We start from the raw sequence: 26,627 nt of genomic DNA on the forward strand, positions 1-26,627 counted from the left end.
ACAAATTCAGGCAATGCCGTCCAGCACTATACTTTGTACACACGTTGTTGACCCTTTCTTATGTTATTGTTTAGCATCGTTCTTATGGTCCTCATTGAAGAGCAGGAGATCCGAACTCTGAATATTAATGTCTCTGATGGTCACTTTAATGGCAATTTAAATTTCAGACTTGCACTTTCTATCCTCGTGTTAATTTAGAGCGAATTTTAGGATTTTCTGCAGTTTTTTAGTAATATATAGTATTCTTGCTTTCAAAGTGACATATATGGATTTATTGTACTTTTTATGCTATTGAAATATAGCAAAATAAATAATATTGACTAACTGACATTGCAGATCCTTTCACCTTCTTTTAACTGACATTTCTGTTTGCCAACCATGATATGCGTGATGGGGGTAGATACTCCTATTGTGCCACAACATTAAGAAATATACATTACTGCATTATATAGATTTTAAATGTTTTTATTGTCCTCATCTACAATCCTGTTTCTAATGTCCATGTTTGTCGTGTAATGGTGAGTTACCGCTTTCCTGTATCCTTCAATGGTATATAGTTGTTTTTGATATCTCATTATATCTGTTTGTGTTGTGTTGCACTTAAGATTCTCTGATACTGACAGAACTGTGTTATTGTTAATTTGCAATTATCTAGATCAAAAGGCTTGTTAAAAAATACGTGTAGGACTTCCTACTAAGTAAAATTGCATTTCATGAATGTGAGACATTACAAATCATTTAACAAGAGACAGAGTCAAAAAGCATAAGGGTACGCGGGATCTATGTGTGCTTATATCTGGCACACCTATAGTTCTATTATTAGGTTATACCAGAAATGCAGCTGTAATATCGTGGTGATGGACGACAGGAAGCCTGATAAGGAAAGAGGAGTTCATTCTAACACCTCATCCGACAGCGATTATAGAGCAACTGTCATTGCCCCAATATTGGAACTTTCATAGATTCCCTTAGCTTGTATCATTCCCCGTCATCGGAACGGGAGTCTCGGTACCAAAAATAACGTAGCAGTAGGTACAAAATAGAAAGAAAAAAGGCCTAGGCCTCATTTCCTTTTGTAGCATATCCACCGCTTTTTGTAAAAGAGACCAAACTAAGCATCAGGCAATCAGAAGAGCCTCACCCCATAGAACCCTCCTGAAGGAACTTCAGAGCCTCAGATTTTCTACCGCACGTTGTGCTTAGGGAGTCTCCTTTGAGCTCTGCTCATTTTTCTACTCTCTTGAGATTTTTCTTCAAATGTTTTTTCAGGATTGTTGAGTGTTTCTTCTGAAATGTCTGACAAGGAGAAGAAAGCATTTTCAAGTCATGTTCCACCTGTGGCTAGAAAAGGCTTTATGTGGAGGACAGGCATAAGGACTGTATATGTTGCCTGTATCCGGATCATAAGGCTGCGGACTGCAAGATCTGCCGCACCTTCTCTACAAAGTCCCTCCGGGACCGTGAGGGTCGCCTCCTCACTTGGCTCCAGAAATTGAAGTCCAGAAAAGAGACGGTGTCAAGCGTCAGTGAGGACTCTCCTTCAGCTACGTCATCCAGAAGGTCAGTCAAAAGGGGTAGGTCTTCCCCCTCACCTTTTGTGGAGCGTCCAGTTAAGGCCTCAAAAAAGACCCCCAGGGAGTCTGAGAGCCAAAGTCCTGTAAAATCTCCTCACCACCATGTAAAGGAGAGGGAAGGACCATCTACGCCTTCAGCAGTGATGAAGACTGCTACAACTTTAAAAAAAACATCTTCTCTGTCATCTGAGAAGTCAGAGAAAAGCTCCAAGTCGTCGACGATGCAGCAGAAGGCTCCTTCGATGAATGTGTCGAATTCCAAGGTGACTAAAGTGGTACCGTTGACGGTACAGTTCGACGGGATTGTCGACGGTGGTGACAGCGACGTCGATGAGGATGTCGATGGGGATATCGACGACGGCAGCGTCTACGAGGATTTTGTCGTCGATGGTGACTACGACGGTGTCGTTGACGAGTGCTTCGACGACGACAACCATGACGACGACGACGGCAGGATTGTCGATGGTCTCGTCGACGACAGTGTCGATGACGCCCAACTTATCGTCGACAGTCCGTCCGTCGATGGTGAGTCTTCCGTTGACGACATCGACGATGGGTTTACCTTTATCTTCTCCATCGACCACAGTACCGTCGACGATCCAGTCGTCGACGGAGAGAATAACTATTTCCTTGAAAAGGATAACTCCGGACATGACGTCTCCAAGGAGGGTTACCCCCTTGCCTCCCGCTTTGTTGCTGAAAGAGGAAGAAGAGGATTCTGATGAAGATGATCAGGACTCCTTTGGGTATGCTCACAGTCCATTTCAACTGCTGGTAAAATGTCAGGAAATAGATTCTCAAGACGAGTTTCTTCATGAATGTTCTTTCCAACACTCTTCTCAACGTCAGGAGTCCTCAGGCCAAGAGATGGTGTCTGTCCCTTCCGCACTCTTGGCGGATCTTAATAGCATGCTGCAGGACTATAAAACCAGGTTCTCTCAGGTTACATCTCAGACTGCCTCTATCCCAGCAGTTCAGGCTTTGCCTTCCCATACAACTCCAGTGATGTTTTCTCCAGAGTTGCCAACCCAGGTGTTCTCTCAACCACAAACACCTACTCCGAATATACCTTCAACTGTACCGGATGTACAGGATGATTCCTCGGAGGAGGATCAGAACATGGATGACAGGCCTAATCAGCGCTTAGAGTGGGATGAATATGTGAACCCGGATCCAGCATCACCTAGTCCAGAACCGGTGGATTCTCCTCCAGCAGATTTCGGGGGGTTCCATAAGTTAATAGAGAGAGCATCTAGCAGATTCAAGCTTTTTTCTCTATGAGTTTAAAGAGCCCTACAGAAGGGCGACCCGATCTATACCCATTGTACAGCATGTATGGGATGAGGGTATCAGGGCTATGAAAAACCCGGCTACTGTTATTCCGGTCCTGCCACGCCTGGAAAAGAAATATAAGGCATGTGAAGATGGCCCGGCGTCCTTGACTGGGCACCCAAAACCGAACTCTGTGATATCGCAGGCGGCACAGAGGAAGTTCAGCAACCCTTCGGCACCCCTTACAACTCCTCCTGATAAGGAGGGCAGGGGACTTGATAACGCTGGAAAAAGATTCTCTTCAATGGCTAGTCTCCTGGTGCAGGCGGCAAATGCTTTGGCGATACTAGGCAGGTATGATCGCCAGTTATGGTGTGACCTTTTACCTTATTTGAATCAACTTCCCCAGGAGGCAAAAGGTGAGGCCAAGAAAATACTGCAAAAAGGGAAAGCGACTTCGGCTGAGGTGATAGATTGTGCCATGGACATTGCCACTAAGGCTTTTCGTTCACTAGCTGGGGCAGCGGTTCTTCTTCGCCAAGGATGGCTCAGAGCGACTTGGTTCAGGCCGGAGTTCCAGAATAAGATCTTGGACCTCCCTTTCGACGGAGAGGCATTGTTCGGAAAACACAAAGATGATACCCTCCAAGAAATAAAGAAGGATACAGGGACGGCTAGGTCTCTTGGTACACTCCAATAGCGGAAAACTCCTTTCAGGGGTACCAGGGGGAGGAGTACCACAACATACAGAGGCTCATACCAGCAGCAAAGATTCTCTTCTTATGAATCGACATCGCAGTCGTACCATCAGCCCTATCACCATAAGCAAGGTCAAACCTCGTCTTTCTTTAGATCGAATACGAGAGGGAAGCAGAACCGCCAAGGACGTGATACGTCCAAGAGACAAAATAGCGGTGTTCTGGCTCTACCTACTGTACCCACCTCCACAACAACATCTGTAGGAGGCAGGGTATCTCAATACCTCCGCAACTGAACTCAGATAACATCAGACCATTGGGTGCTCAACATCATTCGAAAGGGCCGTACTTTGGAGTTCACACAAATCCCACCATCCAAGCCCTCTGCTGCTATTCCTTCAAGACATCTGCGTCGCTTGCAGCTCGAAGTTTATCAGATGCTCCTAACGGGAACTGGGGAGCTGGTCCCCTTATCTCAAAGAGGGGAAGGATTCTATTCCAGGTTCTTCCTGGTAAAGAAGACACTGGAGAAATGGTGCCCTATTTTAGATCTCAGGGAGGTCAACACCTATCTCATTTCCCAATCCTTTCGGATGGTTTTGCTTCAGGACATATTACGTCTCATCAATCCAGGGGATTTCATGGCCACTCTCGATCTCGAAGATGCTTATTTTCACGTACCCATTCACCCAGCACACAGGAGGTTTCTACGGTTTACAGTAGCTAAGAGCCACTTTCAATTCAGGGTTTTACCCTTGGGACTTCGCTCTGCCCCAAGGATCTTTACCAAGGTGCTGGCACTGGTGGCAGCTTTCTTACGGAAACATAATTTTCAAGTCTTCCCATACCTGGACGACTGGTTGCCGAAGGCCCCGTCCAGGGAGGCTGCGAGGGAGGCAGTCTATGCATGTACAAACCTATTCCAGAATTTGGGTCTTACTCTCAACAAAGAGAAATCATCTCTGATTCCGTCCAGGACAGCGCGTTTCCTAGGAGCCATCTTGGACACAAATCTCAACAAGGCTTTTCCATCCCTAGAAAGGCAGGAAAAACTGCGATCCATGGCGCTGCTATTGAGAAAAAGAAAGTGTCTTTCAGTACGCCGTTACAAATCCCTTCTGGGGGTGATCTTCTCATGCATCCCTCTGATACCTCACTGCAGATTGAGGATGCGGACTCTTCAGGAACGCCTAGACAAACAATGGAGACAAGTTCACGGGTCATTCGACGACAAGGTGATGATTACTGTAGCAGTGAAAAGAGCAGCCTTGTGGTGGACGAAGCAAGAAAACCTTTCCCAAGGTCTATCCTTCGTAAGCAATCCGGCTCCTCAAGTGGTCACAACGGATGCTTCACTGGACAGCTTGGGTGTGGTGCTACAGGATCTTCATGTCAGCGGGCATTGGTTGCCCCAGCACCGTCTTCTTCACATCAACCTCCTGGAAGTCAGGGCTATCACGCTAGCACTGCAGGCGTTTCTTCCACGATTGCAGCGATCGGCGGTTATCGTCCGGACAGACAACACCACGGCCATGCACTACATAAACAAGCAAGGAGGTACCAGATCTCTTCCGTTGTCTCGAGAGGCCCAGAAGATTTGGGAATGGGCTATTCTTCACGAAATATCACTACAGGCAGAACATCTACCAGGAGTTCTAAACGAAAAGGCGGACAGACTCAGCAGGCTGTCTTCTGTCAGCCACGAATGGGAACTGAACCAGGTAGTCTTGGAGGAGATTTTTCAATGGTGGGGCAAACCTTCAATAGATCTATTTGCCACCCCGACCAACAAGAAATGCCGGTTTTACGCAAGCAAGCTTCACCATCGAGGGTCATTGGGGAATGCACTTTCGATAGCTTGGTCAAAAGCATTTGTGTACGCCTTTTCCCCCATTCCGGTGATCCCCAGGCTTCTCAGGAAGATCAAAGCGGAACCGTGCAAGATGATCTTAAAAGCCCCTGCTTGGTCGAGACAGTTCTGGTTCCTTTGCGGGCGAATCCGGATCTTCTCACGATGTCCCGCTGGCAGATTTGGTATCCGGATCCAGATTCATTACACCTGAGCAGCGAGAATTCATGAACCTTCCCATCTCAAATGAAATAAGAGAAGTTTTGTCTTAAGCTAGGGCCCCTTCTACAAATAAAACTCACCGTTTGAAATGGAAAAGATTTTGCATTTGGTGCAGGAAGGAAAGTGTTGACCCTTTCTCTGCTCAGCCTCATCAACTTCTACCTTATCTCTTGTCCTTGGCTAAGACAGGATTGGCTCATTTATCCATAAATGTTCACTTGGCAACGATCTCTCGCTACAGACGCTCGGCATCTGGACCTTCTCACTGGTCTTCAAGAATAATTAAGCAGTTTATCAAGGGCTTATTCCGAGTCTCTCCCCCGGTGAGGCCTCCGCCTCCCACTTGGCATTTGAATTTGGTTCTTGGACAGCTCATGAAAGATCCCTTCGAACCGATTCATCGGGCGGAGATGAAATTTCTTTTGTGGAAATTGGCTCTTCTTCTTGCCCTCACATCTGCAAGGCACATTGGGGAATTGCAGGCTCTCACAATACAGGAACCGTTTCTCCAGTTAAAAAAAAAAAGACCGTGATTTTAAGAACTAATCCGAGGTTCATACCTAAAGTGCCTTCAGACTTTCACCTAAACAAACCTGTGATTCTCAATTCTTTCTTTCCTCAGCCTTCCACACCAGCGGAGAGGTGACTCCATTCTCTGGATGTACAGCGGTGCTTAAAATTTTATTTGGATCGCACCAAAGGGTTTCGTAAGTCTTCACAATTATTCATTGCTTTTGATGGTCCGTGCAAAGGCCTTCCACTTTCAAAACAAAGTATTGCAAGATGGATCTACAGTGCCATTCTACATTGCCACTCAACAGCGGGTAAACCTCTGGACAGCAGGATCAGAGCACACTTCACAAGATCTGTGGCTTCATCTACAGCTCTCTTCGCGGGAGTGCACATCAGAGACATTTGCAGAGCTGCGACTTGGAGCAGCGTGCACACCTTTACGAAGCATTACTGCCTGGAATCCTTGACACAAGAAGATGCAGCTGTGGGCCAGGCAGTCCTGAGGAACCTTTTCCACTGATGGGTGAGCTTTCCCTACTATCCCTCCTTCCTATTTCTGCACATTTTGTATTTACTGTTGGTACAGATTGTTATTGCAATATATGGTTTCTTCTTCTCTTATGATAGTACGGATACTAACAGGTCTCTTTATTTGTATCACAAAATGTGCTTTTTTCTTGCTTACTGCTAGCTACTCTGATACAAGCTATGGGAATCTATGAAAGTTCCAATACTGGGGAAAGAAAACAAGTTACTTAACTGTAACTTTGGTTCCCCAATATTGGTAACTTTCATAGATGCCCATGCGCCCACCCTCCTCCCCGAGGAAAGCTCAGCCTTCAGCAGATGTGGTTACTGTTACACAACGGCTATGAAAATATGAGGCTCTGAGGTTCCTTCAGGAGGGTTCTATAGGGTGAGGCTCTTCTGATTGGCTGATGCTTAGTTTGGTCTCTTTTACAAAAAGAGGTGGATATGCTACAAAAGGAAATGAGGCCTAGGCCTTTTTTCTTTCTTGTTTGTACCTACTGCTATGTTATTTTTGGTACCGAGACTGCCATTCCAACGACGGGGAATGATACAAGCTATGGGAATCGATGAACGTTACCAATACTGGGGAACCACAGTTACAGGTAAGTAACTTGTTTTCTTTAATAGATTCCTCACATAACAAGGATCTACTGTCAGGCTTCCGACAGTGACTTCATCATAGATGAGGCTCACGCCACACTTCACACACTTCTCCCTCTCATACAACAAGGAGCACTGCAGTGCATTTTTCAACAAAAGTATAAAAATAACAAATGAGAAATGTACAAAGTTAAGCTTGGAAGCATAAAGACCTAAAAAATGTAAAACTGCGAGAAAAGATGAAACTAAGAATAAAAAAACATCTAAAGGAAAGTCATTACCCATGAAACAAATCTTACACCACAAAATCTTTGAAATAAGCATGTTTCCTAATCTACTTACCGCTTCTCATGTGAACTTAGGGAGAACTCCTAACAGAACCTTGAAAACCTGAATCACAAACCCATCTTCCACTCGGTTGTGAGTTATAAGTTGATTTGTCCAAATGGTTGCCGCATAACAGCAACCCTACTCTTGTTCCAAATGCGACCATCATGTGTCTTTACAGCATTCTTGAAACATTTGATTACTTTTAATTCTCTAGTGAATTTTGACCAATTAGCACACTCTCTAGGCACTTTGATTTCAACAAACTCACCCACACCAACCGCAACATTTCTCACACTCTTGCATTGAATAACAATTTCTTTCTATCTCCATTCACCAGGGGTATTGTCAACACAGCCTTTGCTCCAGCACATCCAACCAGGACATACACACGTACACGAGGATCTTCCCTTGAACAACTCAAAAGGAGTTTTCCCGGTAGAGCCATGTCGAGAAAAACAATAGCCCATCAGTCTACTTGACAACTCCTTCTTGCAGTCTAAGCCATTCACTCTTGTTAGTTGAATGCCTTCCTTTAAGGTTTTAATGACTTTCTGTATGGCACCATTCATCTCTGGGTGATAAAGAGCCGATTTCTTATGAACAATTCTACAGTTTTGCAAATACGACTCCGTCTCACGAGAGCAGAATTGCACCTCATTGTCCGTAAGGAGAAACCTGGGAAAACTCTCTCTTAAACACACCTTCCAGAAACCTGATCACTGCTGCAGATGAAACGTCCTGCACACATGAAACCTCAACCCATCTGGAGTATAAGTCCAACAAGACAATGACACAAGCAGTATCATGTTCACCTCTTATGGGCCCCAAAATATCCATTGGAACCTCCTCCCAAGGATATTTGGACAGTGTTCTGCACACCATGGGCACCTGATTAGTCTTGAGTCCCTTGTCACAGACTACATATTCAACTCAATCTCATATCATACACTCAACATCACGATAAAGTGAAAGCCACAAAAATCTCTTCTAAGCCTCCCTTTAGACTTAGCAATACCCATGTGACCCTCATGGCCTAAAAATAAAATTTTGACTCTTAACTTCTCGAGAGGAATTAGTCTTGTGCCTCTTAACAAAAACCCTTTGTCCACAGCAAGTTCATCCACAATCTTTTCATATCCCCCTGCACAATTCTTGAGCTGGGCTTTACATCTTGTACCCGACCTGATTATATCCTAATCTTACACAAAGTAACATCATTTTCTGGTTCAGTTAACCACTCTTCTTCACCAATGGATCCCTCAGTCACTTCACACACACTGACTCTGTCCACCTCGTCCAGTTCATCGCTACCATCATGCTGCAAATTATCAATGTCAACAAGTCTAGAAAGACAGTCAGCAGAAAAATTGCTCACACCTGGAACATACTGGATAGTAAAAGAGAAGTCTTGCAAACTCACAACCCATCTCCTTATACCAGATTATATGAATCAAGTCCCTGTTTGACAAAAAATTCCACTAAGGGTTTAGGATCCGTCTGAACATCAAATTTGATGCCCCTAAGAAATTGCATGAATCTCATTATGGACCAAAACACCGCTAACGACTCTCGCTCAATTACAGAATAATTACATTCTGCGTCTCTGAGTGTTCTCGAGACACAAACAATTAGGTTTTCCTTCCCCTCTCTTGTTTGAATAAGCAGTGCACCCAGACCTTTTCCACTTGCATCACACACAATTTTTGTCACAAACGAAGGCTCAAAGGACTTCAGAGAAGATGCGTTATTCAACTCCTTTGCAACTGAAAATTCCTTTGAGCATTCAGAACCCCACACAAAATCAGTATTTTAACAGTTTTCTCAAGATAAATGTTTTGCTAGCAAAGTCTTTTATGAAATGGCTATAATACTCATCCATTCCCAGAAAGGATGAAAGTTCCCCCTTCGTTTTGGGTTCCTTTAGAGCTCCAATATTGTCCACAAGTTCTTTCTTGGGTCTAATCCATGTTGAAGTAACTTTATATGCTAAATAGCTTACTACAGCGACACCAAACCTGCACTTCTCAGCTTTCAGAGTCAAACCTGCAACTTGAAGTTTCTGTAACACCTTGCGAAGACGTTGGTCATGCTCTTCATAATTAGATCCAAAAATAATGATGTCATCCTGATAGCACTTCACACCAGGCTGATCTTTCAAGATGGCCGACAGGCATCCAGGCATCCTTTTAAAACGAAAAATGCCAAAAGGAGTAGTAAAGCAGACAGGTCCTGCGAGCTCTCATCTAATTCGACCTGGTGGTAGGCCGACATGAGATCTAATGTGCTAAAATCCTTAGCACCAGTAAAAGTCGTGATCATTTCCTCAAAGTTGGTCAACGGGAATCTGTCAACCATGACCTCTTTGTTTAAAGCCCTCAAGTCCACACAAAGGCGAATGTCTCTATTGCCCTTACGTGCAACAACAATAGGAGCCAACCTATCCATTCCTTCATCTCCTTCAATGACCCCACACTCTACCATCCTCTTGAGTTCATTCTCAACTGCCATTTGCAATTGTATGGGAATCCTTCTTACCTTTGCAACAACAGGAGTTGCGTGGTCTCTTAGTCTGATTTTGTGTTTGTATTCAACCAACTTCCCAAGATTGTTTTGAAACAAGACATTAAATTCCTTCACAATCTTGCTTTGGTTACATTCAATTTCGTCAACTTGAACCTGCGGGATTTTACTTGGATACAAGCCGACACCCAACTCCTTCTGATGACCCCAACCTCAAAGATCATCCCCTTTACAAGAAACATAAATTGTACCATAAGTACTTTACCCACACACACCAATGGAAGATTAAAAAAAACCACAACATTTCAACCCTGCTCTGACCATGGCTTCGAGGTTGTATGTCCATTTTTAGAGTGACTTATTATAAGGAAAAAAAACTCAACAACGTTTGCTTAGAGATAATCGAGATACGAGAAAAGGAATCAAATTTCATCAAAGTCTCTTTGCCATCAATGCTAACCACTTCAGAGGGAAATATTCTTTTGGAATCAATAACCTGTAACATAATCTCTTGACACGATTCCTTGTTCTCACCCTTGTTGTTTCTCTTACATTTGTTCTTTCAACATTTGCTGAAATGACCCTTGATACCACAGGAGTTGCAAGCTTGGAATAAAGTGGGACAGAAATTATAATTTGCTCTATGACCTGTGAACCCACATCTGAAACAAGTAACATTAAAATTCTGTTCCCTTCTCCTGACACACTTGACCTAAGAGGTCTGTTTCGCCACTGGAACACTATGAGACTTATCAGCAGTAATCACAGCGACATTCTCTTTCCCTGAATCATCAGAAGTATATACCTCCTTCCCTGCCTTCAGTTCACCCACACACTTCAACATGTGCTCAACTTGTTTTGCAACAATGAGAACCTCCTCCAGAGATGGCTCATCTTACATCCAAATTTCTTCACGTAATTTATTACTGTTGCACCGAAAAAAAATTCCTCCACCGATTTGCCCTTACCCTGACACCTCAAACCTAAACAATATCTTTCTAGAATGGTACTTACACATGGCAAATAGTGTCCATCTAATATTGCAATGGTAATTTCATACTCATTTAAGTCACGTGCCTCTGCATGCGGAAGATCAGGTAAATTCTCCAACACGTCCTGGCCCTCCACCCCCAAACAATGTAAAAGCAATGCATGTCTACTTTCAATCAATCAATCAATCAATCACAAGAATTTGTATAGCGCGCTACTCACCCGTAAGGGTATCAAGGCGCTGGGGGGGGGGGAAGTCGCTATTGCTCGAACAGCCAGGTCTTGAGTTGTTTCCTGAAGGAGAGGTGATCCAGGGTCAGTCGTAGGTGAATGAGGAGGGAGTTCCATGTCTTGGCTGCCTGTTAGGAGAAGGATCTTCCTCCGACGGTGGATTTCCGAATGTGTGGGACGGAGGCGAGGGCGAGGCTGGCGGATCGGAGCTGGCGGGTGGGTGTGTAGAAAGTGAAGCGGCTGTTGAGGTACTTCGGGCCCATGTCGTGGAGAGCCTTGTGTGCGTGGGTGAGGAGTCTGAACGTGATCCTCTTGTTGACGGGGAGCCAGTGCAGGTCTCTCAGGTTGGTAGAGATGTGGCTGCGGCGAGGGATGTCCAGGATGAGGTGCGCTGAGGCGTTCTGAATGCGCTGGAGTCTTTTCTGGAGTTTGGCTGTGGTTCCAGCATAGAGGGTGTTCCCGTAGTCCAGACGGCTGGTGACAAGGGCCTGGGTGACCGTCTTCCTGGTTTCTGTGGGGATCCATCGGAAGATTTTTCGGAGCATGCGCAGAGTGTTGAAGCAGGATGATGAGACTGCGTTCACTTGATTGGTCATTGTGAGGGAGGAGTCCAGGATGAAGCCCAGGTTGCGTGCGTGGTCCATTGGTTTGGGTGCGCTGCCCAGGGCAGGGGGCCACCAGATGTCATCCCACGCAGAGGGAGATGGTCCGAGGATGAGGACTTCTGTCTTGTCTGAGTTTAGTTTCAGGCGGCTGATCTTCATCCATTCTGCGACATCTCTCATTCCTTCCTGGAGGTTGGCTTTGGCGGTGGTGGGGTCGTTGGTGAGGGAGAGGATCAGCGGGGTGTCGGCGTAGGAGATGATGTTGAGTTTGTGTCGGCGGGCGATGTCTGCGAGGGGGCTCATTTAGACGTTGAAGAGGGTTGGGCTGAGTGAGGATCCTTGCGGGACGCCGCAGATGACTTCGGTGGCCGCGGATCGGAACGGGGGGAGGCGGATTCTCTGGGTTCTTCCGGCGAGGAATGAGATGATCCACTCCGGGGCCGCTCCTTGGATTCCGGTGTTGCTGAGGCGCTGTATCAGGGTGCGGTGGCAGACGGTGTCGAAGGCTGCTGAGAGGTCCAAGAGGATGAGGGCAGCCATTTCCCCGTTGTCGAGCAGGGACCTGATGTCGTCGGTGGCTGCTATTTTATTTTATTTTTATTTTAGCGATTTCTAAAGCGCCTGGTGACCCAAGGGCATCCCCGCGCTATGTAACTTGAATCCCATTGAGAGGGTAGGTAACCGAGGGGTATTATTTGGGGAACAGATGGGTCTTTAGTTTTTTTCGGAACGCAAGGAAGTTGGATTCCAGTCTGAGGGCGCGAGGGAGTGCGTTCCAGCCCTTGGCCGCCTGAACTGAGAATTGACGACCTCCTGTTCGGGCTTTTTTGAATCTGGGGACGCAGACAAGATTCTCATTTTGAGATCGTAGCGATCTGGTTGCTGTATAAGGAGTGACCATTTCACTAAGGATCGCAGGGCCAGATCCGTTGTAGAGCTTGTGTGTGATACACATTGCTTTAAAGTGCACCCTTTGGCGCACAGGCAGCCAATGCAGGGCTTTAAGGGCTGGCTTGGCGGATAACCTGGAGGGGGTGTTGGTAATCATGCGTGCTGCCGCATTCTGTGTCCGCTGGAGTTTCGTGAAGGTAGCCTCTGGGGCTCCCAAATAGACCAGATTACTGTAGTCCAGACGGGACAACACTAGGCCCTGGATGAGGAGCTTTCTGGACATGGGTGGGAGTAAGGGCAGAATTTTACAGGTTTTACGCATTAGCCCAAAGCATGTGCCCGAAGTTTTGGTTGCCTGGGTCTTCATTGTAAGCTGTGGCTCTAGCCATACCCCGAGTGTCTTGATTTCCGATTTGGGGGGGGGGGATTTCACCGAATACATCGGGCCATATCGTGGGAGGGATGGTTGTCCATTGTTTGCCGAGTAACATTACCTCTGTCTTAGTCCCGTTCAGTTTCAATGATGATTCGTTCATCCAGTTGTGGATGTTTATGAGGCAGTTGGTAAGATTTTCAGGATGGTCAATCAGCTGGGACAGGGAGACGACTAGTTGGGTGTCGTCAGCGTAACTCACCATTTTGATGTTAAAAGGTGTTACCACGTCCTCGAGGGGGGCCATATAAACGTTAAAAAGCGTCGGGCTTAGGGAGGAGCCCTGGGGGACGCCGCTAGTGAGTGGGAGGGTGGATGAGTGGTGGCTGTCATCCCATACTTGAAAGGTGCGTCCTGTAAGATAGGATTCGATCCATTTGATAGCTGTCCCAGTAAGTCCTGCATTTGTCAATCTACTCAGAAGGACACGGTGGTTGACCGTGTCGAAGGCTGCACTTAGATCCAGGAGGATCACTGCCACTGATCCTCCTGAATCTAGTAAGCCCCTTGCCTCTTCGATCACTGCAAGGAGTGCGGTGTCAGTTCCATGGCCTGGACGAAAACCGGTTTGGGATTGTCGAAGCAGTTTATTTGTTTCGAGGAACTGGGATAATTGGATGTTTACCAATTTCTCGGTGACTTTGCCAATGCCTGGGAGTAGGGATATTGGCCTATAGTTGGACAGGTCTGATGGATCTAGCTGGGTTTTTTTTAAGAGTGCTTTAACCACAGCACTCTTCCAGCTGTCGGGGACGGTTCCATGGGAGAAGGAACAGTTGATAAGGTCCGTAATGGTGGGGACGATTACTGAGGCTACGGTCTTGAGGAACCTGATAGGGGCTGGGTCTAAAGGGGAACCACTTTTCATTTTAACTAAGGTTCGCTCAACCTCTGCGTGGGTGACAGGTCGGAAAGTCTGAAGCGTAGAATGACAGATGCTTTTAGTCGGTTCGGGGGAAGTGCTACTTTCCGTGAGGTTGGGGGAGCAGGGGGGAGGAAGGGAAGCCAGGATCCGGGTGATTTTCTCGTTGAAAAAGTTGGCTAGTTCGTTGCTTCTGTCAACTTTAGGGGTGATGGAGGAGGAGGTGGAGGGGACTTTGGTCAGCTCTTTGACGATCAGAAAAGATTCTCGGGCTGAATTGGATGCTTCTTGTATACGTGTGTTGTAGTAGGAAGCTTTGGCTGATTTGATAGCCTCTTTGTAAATTTTGACCGCAGACTGGTAGGCTTCTTTGTTGGCATGTTGCCAAGTCTTTCTCCAGAGTCGTTCGGCCTTTTTGCAATTTTTGCGCAGTGTTCTCAACTCTGCGGAGTACCATGGTGCTGAGCCATGTTTGCCGTTTTTATTCTCTCTATTTCTGAGTGGAAGTATAAGGTCTAGGGAGACGGTAATCCAGTCTCTGAATCTTTTGTCAGCCGTATTTGGGTCTTCGGCCTGGGCAGGGATGTTTTTTTCCAGGGTCTGAGCCCAATCGTCCGTGGAGAGTCTGGGCCAGGTCCTATCCTTACTGAAGGTAGGGGGAGTACGGTTTGTCGTGAAGGTTCCCGGTAATTGAAAAGTGACCAAGAAGTGGTCTGTCCAGGGGAGGGGAAAGGCCTCCTTGGCAAGCATTGAGGACGAGTTGGTAAATACGGGGTCTAAAAGGTGGCCCTTGGTGTGGGTGGCTCCGGAGTTTAAAAGATGGATATCGAGAGCCGCTAGATCTTGAATCAGATCATGGGCTACCGGGTTGGCCGGGTCTTCTAGGTGGATGTTCAAGCCTCCAACTATCATGTAGTTTGATAGGGAATGGGCTTGCGTTGTGACTAAGTCCAGTAGCGAACAGGTGAAGGGACCCGGGATACCGGGAGGGCGGTAAATGAGGAGTCCTGAAAGGGAGGTGGTTGCGCTAAGTGTGACAGAGAAGTGCAGACTTTCTGCGTCGGTAATCTGTGCGTCGTGGGTTTTGCAGTGGAGGTGTTCTCGATGAATGATGGCTAACCCGCCTCCTCTGCCTAGAGGACGGGGTAAGGATTGAATACAGTAGCCCTGTGGGGTTGCTAGGACCATGTCAGATTGAGAATGAGGGCCGAGCCATGTTTCCGTGAGGAAGAGTATATCAATTCCATGGTCTTCTATGATGTCGGCAATCTGAGTCGCATGTTTGGGTAGTGAACGGCAATTCAAAGAGGCAAAGTTAAGGGTGGCAAGTTTGCTGGGTTTAGAGGGTAGCGTGAGCTGCACTGGTTTACATGAGGGGCAGCAGGTGAAAGGTCCCTTGAGATTATAGATGTAATCACAGGAGGGTGGGGGAGGTCTGAGGCTCAGTAGATCTCTGCGGGAGTACTTTATAGTTGGGTGAAGGGATTCGGGCAGGGGTTCTGGCCCTGGACCCGGCCGTGCGCGGACGGGCGCAGACGGGCTTGCCTTAGGCGCTCCCGCTGCGCTCGTCCGCTGCGCTGGGGAGGTCGACACATTTGTAAAGGATGTAATGGGCGTGGCCTCGCAGTGGGCGTGGCTCCGCCTTTGGCGCGCTGGCGCTGATGTCGTTTCCCTGAGGGTGGGGGTCTGAATGAGCGCGTAGCAGCAGCGCTTTCAGCCAGGTGAGCAAGAGCGTTTTGTGATTTTAAAAGCAGTAATAATTCGTGACAGTTTTAAAATAGTGAAGTTTAACAAAACCTCCGGCTTTCCGCCTCAGAGGGGTTCAATGAATGAGATCGTTGCGCTTTCAAGCGTTTAAGTAGTCGGTCGGTGGGCGTGGCCTCGCAGTGGGCGTGGCTCCGCCTTTGGCGCGCTGGCGCTGATGTCGTTTCCCTGAGGGTGGGGGTCTGAATGAGCGCGTAGCAGCAGCGCTTTCAGCCAGGTGAGCAAGAGCGTTTTGTGATTTTAAAAGCAGTAATAATTCGTGACAGTTTTAAAATAGTGAAGTTTAACAAAACCTCCGGCTTTCCGCCTCAGAGGGGTTATGAGGGCAGTCTCGGTGCAGTGGTTTGCTCGGAAGCCGGACTGTGATGGGTCGAGGGATCTGTTGGTCTCGAGGAAGGCGGAGAGTTGTCTGTTGACGTTTTTCTCGATGACTTTGGCTGGAAAGGGGAGGAGCGAGATGGGGCGGAAGTTCTTCAGGTCGGTGGGGTCCGTGGTGGGTTTCTTGAGGAGGGCGCTCACCTAGGCGTGTTTCCAGCTCTCCGGGAAGGTGGCGGATGCGAAGGAGCTGTTGATGATGTTCCGGAGTTGGGGTGCGATGATGGAGTCGGCTTTGTTGAAGACGTGATGAGGGCAGGGGTCGGTTGGGGAGCCAGAGTGGATGGTGTTCATCGTGCGGGTGGTGTCTTCGTTGCTGACCGGGGTCCAGTTGCAGAGGGTGGTGGTTGGGGGCGCTGGTTCGGCGGTTGGGTGCGTGGTTTGTGCGCCGAAGCTGTTGTGAATATCAGCGATCTTGTGGTAGAAGAACGAGGCGAGAGAGTCGCAGAGGTCTTGCGAGGGAGTGATGTCGGTGTTGCAGGCGCTGGGATTTGAGAGCTCTTTGACGATGCTGAAGAGCTCCTTGCTGTTGTGGGTGTTGTTGTCCAGTCTTTCTTTGAATGCTGTCTTCTTGGTGGTGCGGATCAGCTGGTGGTGTTTGCGGGTGGTGTTCTTGAGGGCGGTCATGTGGTCTGTTGTCTGGTCGTGGCGCTAGGCTTTCTCGAGGGTGCGGCAGGTTTTCTTGGAGTTTTTGAGGTCGGTGGTAAACCACGAGGCTTTCCTGCTGCCGGGTCTGCTGGGGGGGTTCTTCAGTGGTGCGAGTTTGTCGGCGCAGTCGGTGAGCCACAGTATGAGGTTGCGGGCTGCTTCGTCGGGGTCCGTCGTGTTGGTGGGTGGGTTCTGGCTGAGGGTGGTGGTGAGCTGGTCGGCGGTGATCTTGCTCCAGCTTCTGCGGGGAACTTGTTGCGGGTGGTGGTGGGTCGTGGTTCTCCTGAAGTTGAAGTGGACGCAGCTGTGGTCTGTCCAGTGTAGTCCGGTGGAGTGGCTGAAGGAGATGTGCTTGCTGGAGGAGAAGACGGGGTCAAGCGTGTGGCCGGCTTAGTGGGTGGGGGTGTTCACCAGTTGCTTGAGTCCGAGGTTGGCGAGGTTGTCCAGCAGGGCGGTGGTGTTGCAGTCCTTATTGTTTTCCAGGTGGATGTTGAGGTCCCCTAGGAGGATGTAGTCTGAGGAGGTGAGGGCGTGCGGGCTGATGAAGTCGGCGATGGCTTCGCTGAATTGAGTGCGTGGTCCCGGGGGTCTGTAGATGAGAGTGCCTCTGAGGGTGGTCTTGGGGTCGGTGTGGATCTGGAAGTGAAGGTGTTCAGCGGCATTGAGGGTGTCATCGGAGATGGTCATGATGCGGATGGTTTTTCTGTGGACGATGGCGATGCCTCCTCCGGTTTGGTTGACGCGGTCCCTCCGGGTGATCTTGTAGCCGTCCGGGATGGCTATGGTGATGTCGGGGGCTGAGGAGGCGTTCAACCAGGTTTCTGTGAGGAAGGCGATGTCTGGTGATGTTGTGTCGAGGGGGTTCCAGAGTTCCATGGCGTGCCTGTGGATAGAGCGGGTGTTGAGCAGGATGCACTTGAGATGGTTGTTGTTGGTGCTCGGCTTGGCGGGTGCGGTGCAGGGTCGGAGGCAGGTGAATCGGCAGGCTTGGCAGGTGAAGGGTCCGTGTGTGCGCCTCGGGGTGGCTTAGTAGCAGGCGGCGGGTCGGCCGGCGTTGAGTGCGTGGAGGGTGGCGGCGTCGTAGGTCCGTCGGGTGCGCTGGCATCGAGGGTCCTGTCGCTGGGCACGGTCCAGGCGCGAACGGGCATAGACGGGCTTGCCTTTGGCGCGCCTTCGGCGCACAATCGGCACGCCCGCTGCGCGTACGCGTGGGCTTCATTTAAGGCCAAGTGGGAGGGAGGAGCAGCTGGGGGGCGGGAGCGGGGCGGCCAATTGGTAAACAGGAAGAATAAGGGGGCGGGCCAGCGAGGGAGCAGCGGCGGGAAGCGGGGAGCGGAGGGGGGGTCACACCAGGGGTACAGAAAGAAGAAGCGCAACAAAAACCTACTGACAGAAGAAAAAGACTAATACAGTAAATACAATGCAATACAATCAAAGATGAGGGCACAGCATGGCAAAAGCGGGAGAAACAAGAATGAGCAGCAACGAGGGGGCACCGAGGTCAGGGACGGACCTGTGGCGCTGGGGCAGAGATGCGCCTTCAGCTGGTGGGCTGTGCGGCGTGGGGGTGTCCTGGGGTCAGGTCACTCAAATTAGTGCCACAAACCCGAGCATAATTCCCAAATATTTTTTTCCACTTAGACCAAACAATTACCGGTTCACCTGGAGATGGAAGAAAAAAAGGTGGTGATGTAACGTTCTGCATTTGTAATACCATAAGATTTCTAAATTGCACTTAAGAACTATAAAGTTAATGACCTTTAAACATAGAGCAGGATGCTAACACTTGTTAACAAAAGCTAAATATTCTGAAACAAGAATGTGCAATTAGAAATTCCAGAGACAAGTATAACTAAATGATAATTGCCCTTATACACAAATTAAATAAACAAAAAGTAAACCTCTTCTGGAGATTCTCTTCACTATGCAGCACGAATAACTGAGTATAATTAAAGTCAGTGTCTCAAAGTTTTAATTAAAAAAAACAAAAATGTGAGAGCGAAATAGATGTTCCTCGAGAAGGGGTTGGAGCCCAAGTCTGGCATGTGACATATGCCATGACATATGCCACAGCATGTCACATTTTTTGGATATGTTGTTTCAGGTGTTCCTGACATTCACTGGGGCATTCACTGGCTACCTCCTGGCCCCACCACCTAGACGCTGGTCGTCTCACCTGCTTTGCTGTCCTCCCGCCGCCGCACTAAGAACTACAGGAGCTGCCGAGAGGAGGACTACACTCCCCAGTGTGCCTAGCGGCAAAAGCCGTAAACGTCATTTCCAACGCCCGGAGGCGCTTTAAATTGGGCTTGCTCCCGGTGGAGCGTGTGTTCCTGACATTCACTGGTGCATTTTGTTCTGTGTTTCATCTACTGGCTACCTCCTGGCCCCACCACCTAGATGCTGGTCGTCTCACCTGCTTTGCTGTCCTCCCGCCGCCGCACTAAGAACTACAGCGGCCGCCGAGAGGAGGACTACACTCTCCAGTGTGCCTAGCGACAAAAGCCGCACACATAATTTCCAGCGCCCGGAGGCTCTTTAAATTGGGCTTGCTCCCCGTGTCGCGGGAGCGTGCGCGGGGCACGCCAGGCTTAGCCCGGGCAAAGGGCGGTCCGTCTACGGCCGTCCAAGGACGAACAAGGCCGGGCTGGGCCCCCCAACTAACGTTTGTATAGTGAGGCTAATCTACTTGCTTTCCTCGATATTGTACAGAGTCTCTGCTACCTATCTCATGTTTATAGCCTGTACACACTGATTGTTTGCACACTGTTTAACGTTTTTGAGTGTATTGTTATCCATGGCGCTTCGCTCCGGCAAGGGAAGAAAGGTGACGCTCTCGACTGCGGGGGGGACCGCTACAGGCACTCTTGACCATTTTATCAAAAGGGCCACAGGAGTTTTGGAAAAAGAGATCGCCTTAACAGAAAAGAGACGGTCTCTAGATGTCCTACTGGGAAACGCTCATCATTGGGAGTAATAGGGTCTGCGGTCAGTCCGGTACAATCACGACTAACTAGAGACCATGTAGACCTGAGTCTGGGGTCTAGCTTAATGAGGGTAGGATTAGATGGCACCATGGTATGCTCCTCACTTGACACCACCAACAGTAGCTCTTCTATTGTTTCTCCCATTAGAGGTACTACCAGACTAGAGCAAAATTCGCCCCCTTCTCTGAACCTACCCAGTTCAGGTTCAATCGCTGTACCCCTAGTTAATATAGACATTCAGGAGAATTCTCTACCCGCCAAAAGGAAAAGAATAGGAGATCCCCTAAAAGGAAGATCGGCTAAAATATCTAAAATTTCCAAAAATACTAGATTAAACCCCACTCCCTCCTCTATTGAACATCTCCCTACACCATCACCCCATACTATACAAACAAATCAGCTGACTAATACATTCGTTGTAACATGTCCCAATGAGGGTTTTTTGGGACAGAGAGAAAAAGTGGTGAAATCCCTGATGTTTCCTCTCCTTGAGAGAATTAAATTAATAAATGTGAAATTCGAGAAATTGGAGAATATAGTGATAGCCAACTCTGGGAAGTTGGATAATGTAGCGTCAAGCATTAAGGGACTTATTCACCTAGGGCCAAACTATGGGATCCCTGGGTGTAGTGAAACTAATAACAAACCCCAGCAAGCCGTAAATAGTATTACTGATCCTCAGAATGCTCTGTCTGAGTCAACCGCCACACAGAGTGTAACTACCACTAGTGAGAGGGCACTATCAGTAGGAAAAGACAAAAGCCCTTCAGGTAAAGATAACCAAATAAAGGGGAATGATGTACAAAAAGTTACAGGGGATGGAGGCTCAAATAACGGGAATGGCATTGGCACTGATGGTAATCGAACGGGGGGCAAAGCGCCCTCTCTTCCAACAATTGACCTACCCCCAGAATTAGTTCCTTACGTAGTGGTATTGACAGGAGTTCCAGGGTTAGGCAAAGACAGCCATGAGTCCTTCATGGAATTAAAAAATAAAACCATGCATTGGCTTAACACCCACAGGCCATTACCGCATTACATTCAAAGTAAAATACTGTTCGCACGCAGAGTTAATTGGATTGGGAAATTAAGAAACTACATCAAGGGAGACTGCGTGATTGTAAACTTCCAAGATAAACGAGCGGTACGTCACATATGTGCCGATTGGCCTGTTTCTCCCGATACCAATATAAACCCCGAAAGATTAATGTTTTTCAACCCCCCGGAAAATTCCAAGATAGGACCTACAAAAGACAGAAATTATTGGGCAGAGAATGTTCAGCAAATGGGAGTAGGTGGAGAGTTCGGCAGTGGGCTTTTTGGTCTGGAATATGGTTTTGCAACTAATAATCGCTTTAGCGTCCTTGATATGGTCGATTGACATACTCCAATTACTGTGAAAGTGAGGCCATTGGACATAGAGGGTAGAGAGTTAAAAGCGGGACAGCAACCAGCCGACAGATCAACCTATGCGAGTAGTGTTAGGGATAACATAAATACCCCATGTAATTTGCCACTACTATTAAGGGAAGTTAATAAGGATAAAAATGGCACTGGTAACTATCATCGATACAACAGTGACCTTTGCGAGCTTCCCGCTCATCTCCAACCCATTGAAGTAGGCAAGATTGATAATGTCACAAGTAAAACCACGAACAAGCGTGATATTATCATGTTTTTTTCATGGAATGTTGCGGGCCTAACTAATAAGTTTAAGGACCCCGGTTTCTTAACATTTATAGAAACCTTTGATATTATTTGCCTGCAGGAATGTTGGGAACGAGAGGGGATACATATAAATGGCTTTCGCACGTTCCACACCCCTGCAGTAGCGTCCGCAAGGGGCAGAAACAAAGGGGACCTTTGTATTTATATTTCTAATAAACTAATAGTGACTGATGTTAAAATTAGAGCCATCTCTGTTTATTACCAGCACTTGGAAGTGAAAGTGGGGAAAAATCAAAACCAATCCATTAATCTGATTAACTTTTATAATAATATTCCAAAGACAGAGCTGGTGAAAGTCTCCGAAGAAATGTTGCAAGGCCTAATGAATGTGGATGATAACAGGCCTGTGGGGAGATGTACGCTATGGATGGGTGACTTTAATTGTTTTTTTGTGCCCTAATAGTAATACTGGTGCCTGTGGTATGGCGAACACAAGAGGGGACGCCTGTACTCATTTTTTGCACACACCCACTGGGAATTCTTTTAATAATCTGCTATTTCATTTAGATTTGGGTTTTGCAAACAAACTTTGTTCTCCACAGATTCCATTTGTTCCAACCTTCAATGGGAGAGGTTGTAACTCCGTGATAGACTTTGCACTAGTTTCTAATAGTCACTCTCGCCATATGCTGAATTTTACTATAAGTGATATGTCAATGAGCGATCATTTTCCCATCAGTTTTTCATTTATCATTACAGGAGGCAAAGGGAAGGATTCTGAGTTATTTGATAATTTGTATATCTAAAGGATAAGTTTGGCCAAGAAAAATGGTTATTCCATCAAATGGAATAAAGTAGAGCCAGCCAACTTTTTCGAAGTCTTGTTAAAATCCAAACACAAAGAATGTAATACATGCCTCACAGATAATAAGGAGCCCACAGAGGTAACAACAGCCTTCTTAAGCATTACGGAGGAAATTTGTAATACCCTTACAGGGAAGAGGAAGAATAACTCACCTAGGGAGCATGGTTGGTTTAATGCGGAGTGTAGCAAAACACACTCACAGCTTAAGAAAACACTTAAGTGTAAACCAAAAAGAGCTCAAGAAGTCAGGGGCGCAAGACCCAAGTATTATAGAGCGATCAAAAATCACAAGAGAGAATTAAAACAGGAGGCATGGGAGTCCTTACATCAAGCCTGTCAGTTAAAAGACAATATAGGATTTTGGAAGGCAGTCAATGCCCCCTTTTTCATAGATAGAAAAACTGACAACATAGAAGTGGCAATAAATGAGGGAACTTGGGTTACGTACTTTACAGAACTATATAAAAAAGATCCCCTACCAGCGAGCTTGAACAATGAAACCCAGGGGACGGTAGAGAATAGCTCTCAAGGTTTGTTTTCAATTGCAATTGTCTTCGCACTCCAAGAAGTCGAACTCGCAATAGCAGAGAGTGCGGATGGGAAAGCGGCGGGTCCGGATGGGGTCCCAGTGGACATATATAAGCATAATGCTAACATCTGGGCGCCCCTTCTCACAAATGTTCTAAATGCCTATAGTGAAATCGGGTTTCCCAATACATGGCAAGAGGCCATTGTGGTCCCGATATTTAAGAAGGGTGACCGCAATGACCCAAAATGCTATAGGCCGATTTCACTGCTGGACTCCTTGATGAAGGTGACAGGCAGGATTGTTTTAAATAGACTACATACATGGGCAGATGAGGGAGGTCTACTCTCAAAATTTCAATATGGTTTTAAAAAGGGACTGGGCACGGTCGAACAAGGACTTAATTTAGCGATACTCACAGGTAAATATGTGAGTGCAAAAAAGGATAATGTTTACCTGACATTCGTTGATTTAAGTTCGGCGTTCGACTGCCTGGACCATGACATTTTATGGCTTACACTAATAAAACTTGGTCTGGACTTAACCCTGGTAAATTTTATTAAAGAATTATATCGGGGGGCTGGTGCTAAGGTAAGGTAAGGTAAGGTAAGGTAAGGTATGGGAATAATGGTGAATTTACTACCAAATTCCCCATTAGCAAAGGAGTACGGCAGGGGTGCATATTAGCCCCATTTTTAGTTAATTTATATCTTATATTATATTATGTGGCATCCCAGCTTATTGCCGATAGACAGGACCACCCCCAGATTGGAGACCACCCAGCGCCTATTCTTTTCAGATGATGCGGTGATTATGTCCAGGACGCAGGTGGGTCTGCAGAGAATGTTTCTAAAAGAGAGAAGACCCCACTAAGTTCCAGGGAACAGGGTACTGTCGACACTCAAAGTCAAAGGAAATCCCTGGACTGACAATTCCTTTCTCAATACTAATACATCCCATAAATATAGAGAGTTTTGATAGGAAAAAACATTATGTATATACCACCAACACTAAGATATGACGTTTACACTCTTTTTATTTTGTGTATAAAAAAGGAATTTTTCCTTGTTTCACCAATTAAAATTTCAGAAAACCTTCTGAAAACATCAAGTGTTAAAAACATATGCAATATATCACATTTAGAGTAAATATTCACAATATTTCATTAAACATAAAAAAAGCAATTTATAAAAGAATTATTATTTTTTTTAAATATAAACACAACCTATTAGTCACTTTATCACATTACATTATAAAATCACAATACATATGTAGTCACAATATTACCCCTTCTACAAGTAGCTTCAAACGTTCCTACTACACATTATATTGATCCAAAAAGCCTCACAATATTTTCTGACAGGAATTACAGTATCCAAATTTTTGTATATCTGTTATCTCCTTAGGCTCTAATTGGATTCTTTTAATCAAAGCGTTGACGCGTTTCGGTGTTATATCACTGGTACAGTAACACCTTCTTCAGGACAGGACAAATCAAGGGGATCACCATATTCCAATTTGGGTATCCTTTTCGTTTTGGTCCGAGAAACGGAAGAAATGTAATCTCAACCCGGGAGATAGGCTCTTCTCCTGTAGGGCTTTATCTAGGGTATTCGCTCTCTGTTAAATAGAATCGCCCTTTTGGTTCAATGTGTGGTTCAGGTTGATATTCCTGTCTAATTTTTCTTTCAATCCAGTTATTTTTTTGGTATAATGGACCTCTGAATAGGGTGCCTATATCAGACTGGACGGAAGTTATCTTTTTCCCGTGCTATTGGAGCATTAAAAAGCTGTGCGAATCGGCTGGGGGGGCCGCCTTGTCCAGGTCCTTCTGGAAATGTACAAATCAAAATGTTTGTCAACAGCGACATATGGCGCGGGAATTTAGGGGGTTGCGGATTGCCGCGACATCCAATTATGCGAGAACGCATTCCTCAGGTACCTCCTAGCCTCCCGAAGTCCACCTCTACATACGGGAGCCATAAGGAACTGGCCTTAGGTTACATCTCTGACCTTATTAAGGTCAGCCCTGTTCTATTGTGGCACAAAGTATGGGTGTCTGAGGAAACTGGACTTAACAGGGAAATAATTTTAGACTGCTTAAAACTATAGGGGGCACTAGGAATATCCTGGCTGAAATATGTGAAGGACTTTTTGATAGAGATCGGCCACCCGGAATTCTTTAACTGCACAATGAGTATAGCATCAATGTCAAGGAAGAATTTGAAAGAATCCTGTCTCCGTATTTTAGAAAATACACGTTGGAAACAGGAAGGTAAAAAAACATCAGTCCTGGAGAATCAAATAATCCTGCAAGGACAGGGCCTGCAAAAATATCTCGTTTTAACACAAAGCAATTATGCACGCATGTTATTAACACGCTTCGGGAAGGTATCTTTTTTAGACTGCCTACCTTTCCAGAGATTAATTTATGGTCAACAAACCTGATTGCGTGTCCATGCGATTACATTTCTGCACAATCTACTCTCCATTTTACCTTGTTTTGTAAATTTTATAGCCTCCCTAGGGAAAAATATTTATTACTCCTATGGAGAAAATGATGGAAGATGAAATGACCATGCATTTGATGTACATGTTCTTAAAAAATACCATTAGACACAGACTGTCAATGAATTGATGTCACCTTGTTGCTGCTTGTGCTTTTCTGCCCTTTGTATATTGTACTTTTTTTAACGCGCCATAAGTGGACGTATATTTAAAAAAACATTTTTTAAATGTTTGTCTTTGTGTGCTTTTGGGATTTTCTCTGCATAAAATCAAATAAAGCTACTTTGAATGGATGTGGGGGGGTCTCCCAAAGAAGTTGTGCAAATTCACAGCCGTTGGCCTTTTGCTAGCAAAGAGGGAAATAGCTCTCAAATGGGGAAGTAGGGCATCCCCCACAGTTCACAGTGAAAGATTGGCTCAATAGCCTCACATACTGTAATACTAATTGTGACCTTCTGCTACGACTCAACCTTCGGCATCCAGGCAAAATTACATTTCGGAGCCTCTTAAAAATTACTTACTGGAGATTAGTGCCGCCCCTATTTCACAACAGCCTGCTGGGATAGTCCCCTCTGGGGTGGCGTAATTCATGTTCCACCCAACTGCTCAATTGTTGTGTTTATTATGTCAAGGAAAGTACAGGTCTGACAATGAGGGAGAGCCCGTTGGTCCGGGTTGGTCAGATGTTGATATCATAATTTATGATAAATATGCTACCCTGAGACCTTGGTACATTGGACGCTTGAGTATGCTTGTTTTGCAAATGATACTTATCTTTATTCTTACTCGCTTTCCATGATCACAGTGAATGATCATGCAATGTTGTAAGCAATATGAAAATGATAAATAAAGTTATTTAAAAAAGCTGTCACTTTGAAAATCATCCCCTAGCAGTGTCTGTGAGATTTTTGGCCTTTGTAGTCAAGCCAGTGCATGTCAGACATTTGTGACATGCTGTGGCATGTGGAAGGGGGGCAAGGCTTACTATTAAGGAAATCCCTTAATTTGTGTAATGAGACTTTGGGAATGGTTAGGTAAGAAAGAGAAATGCATGGGGCAAGTCTGAGAGTGGAAGAAAGGAGTGGTTATTTGTTTATAAATAACAAAAATCAAGTGTAGATTTGTGGCATGTGAAAGCAAAACGACATGGACATAGAAGTAGGCC

General features: G+C 46.3%; 1 protein-coding gene across 10 annotated transcripts in view; it reads left to right on the forward strand.

Moving 5' to 3' along the window:
- LOC144770317 (GLIPR1-like protein 1) overlaps positions 1-26,627 on the forward strand; it is a 1,599,314-nt gene that overhangs the window by 477,318 nt on the left and 1,095,369 nt on the right. The gene's annotated exons all lie outside the window — the stretch shown is intronic.

This window comes from Lissotriton helveticus, chromosome 1_1, assembly GCF_964261635.1.
Source record: "Lissotriton helveticus chromosome 1_1, aLisHel1.1, whole genome shotgun sequence".
NCBI lineage: Eukaryota > Metazoa > Chordata > Amphibia > Caudata > Salamandridae > Lissotriton > Lissotriton helveticus.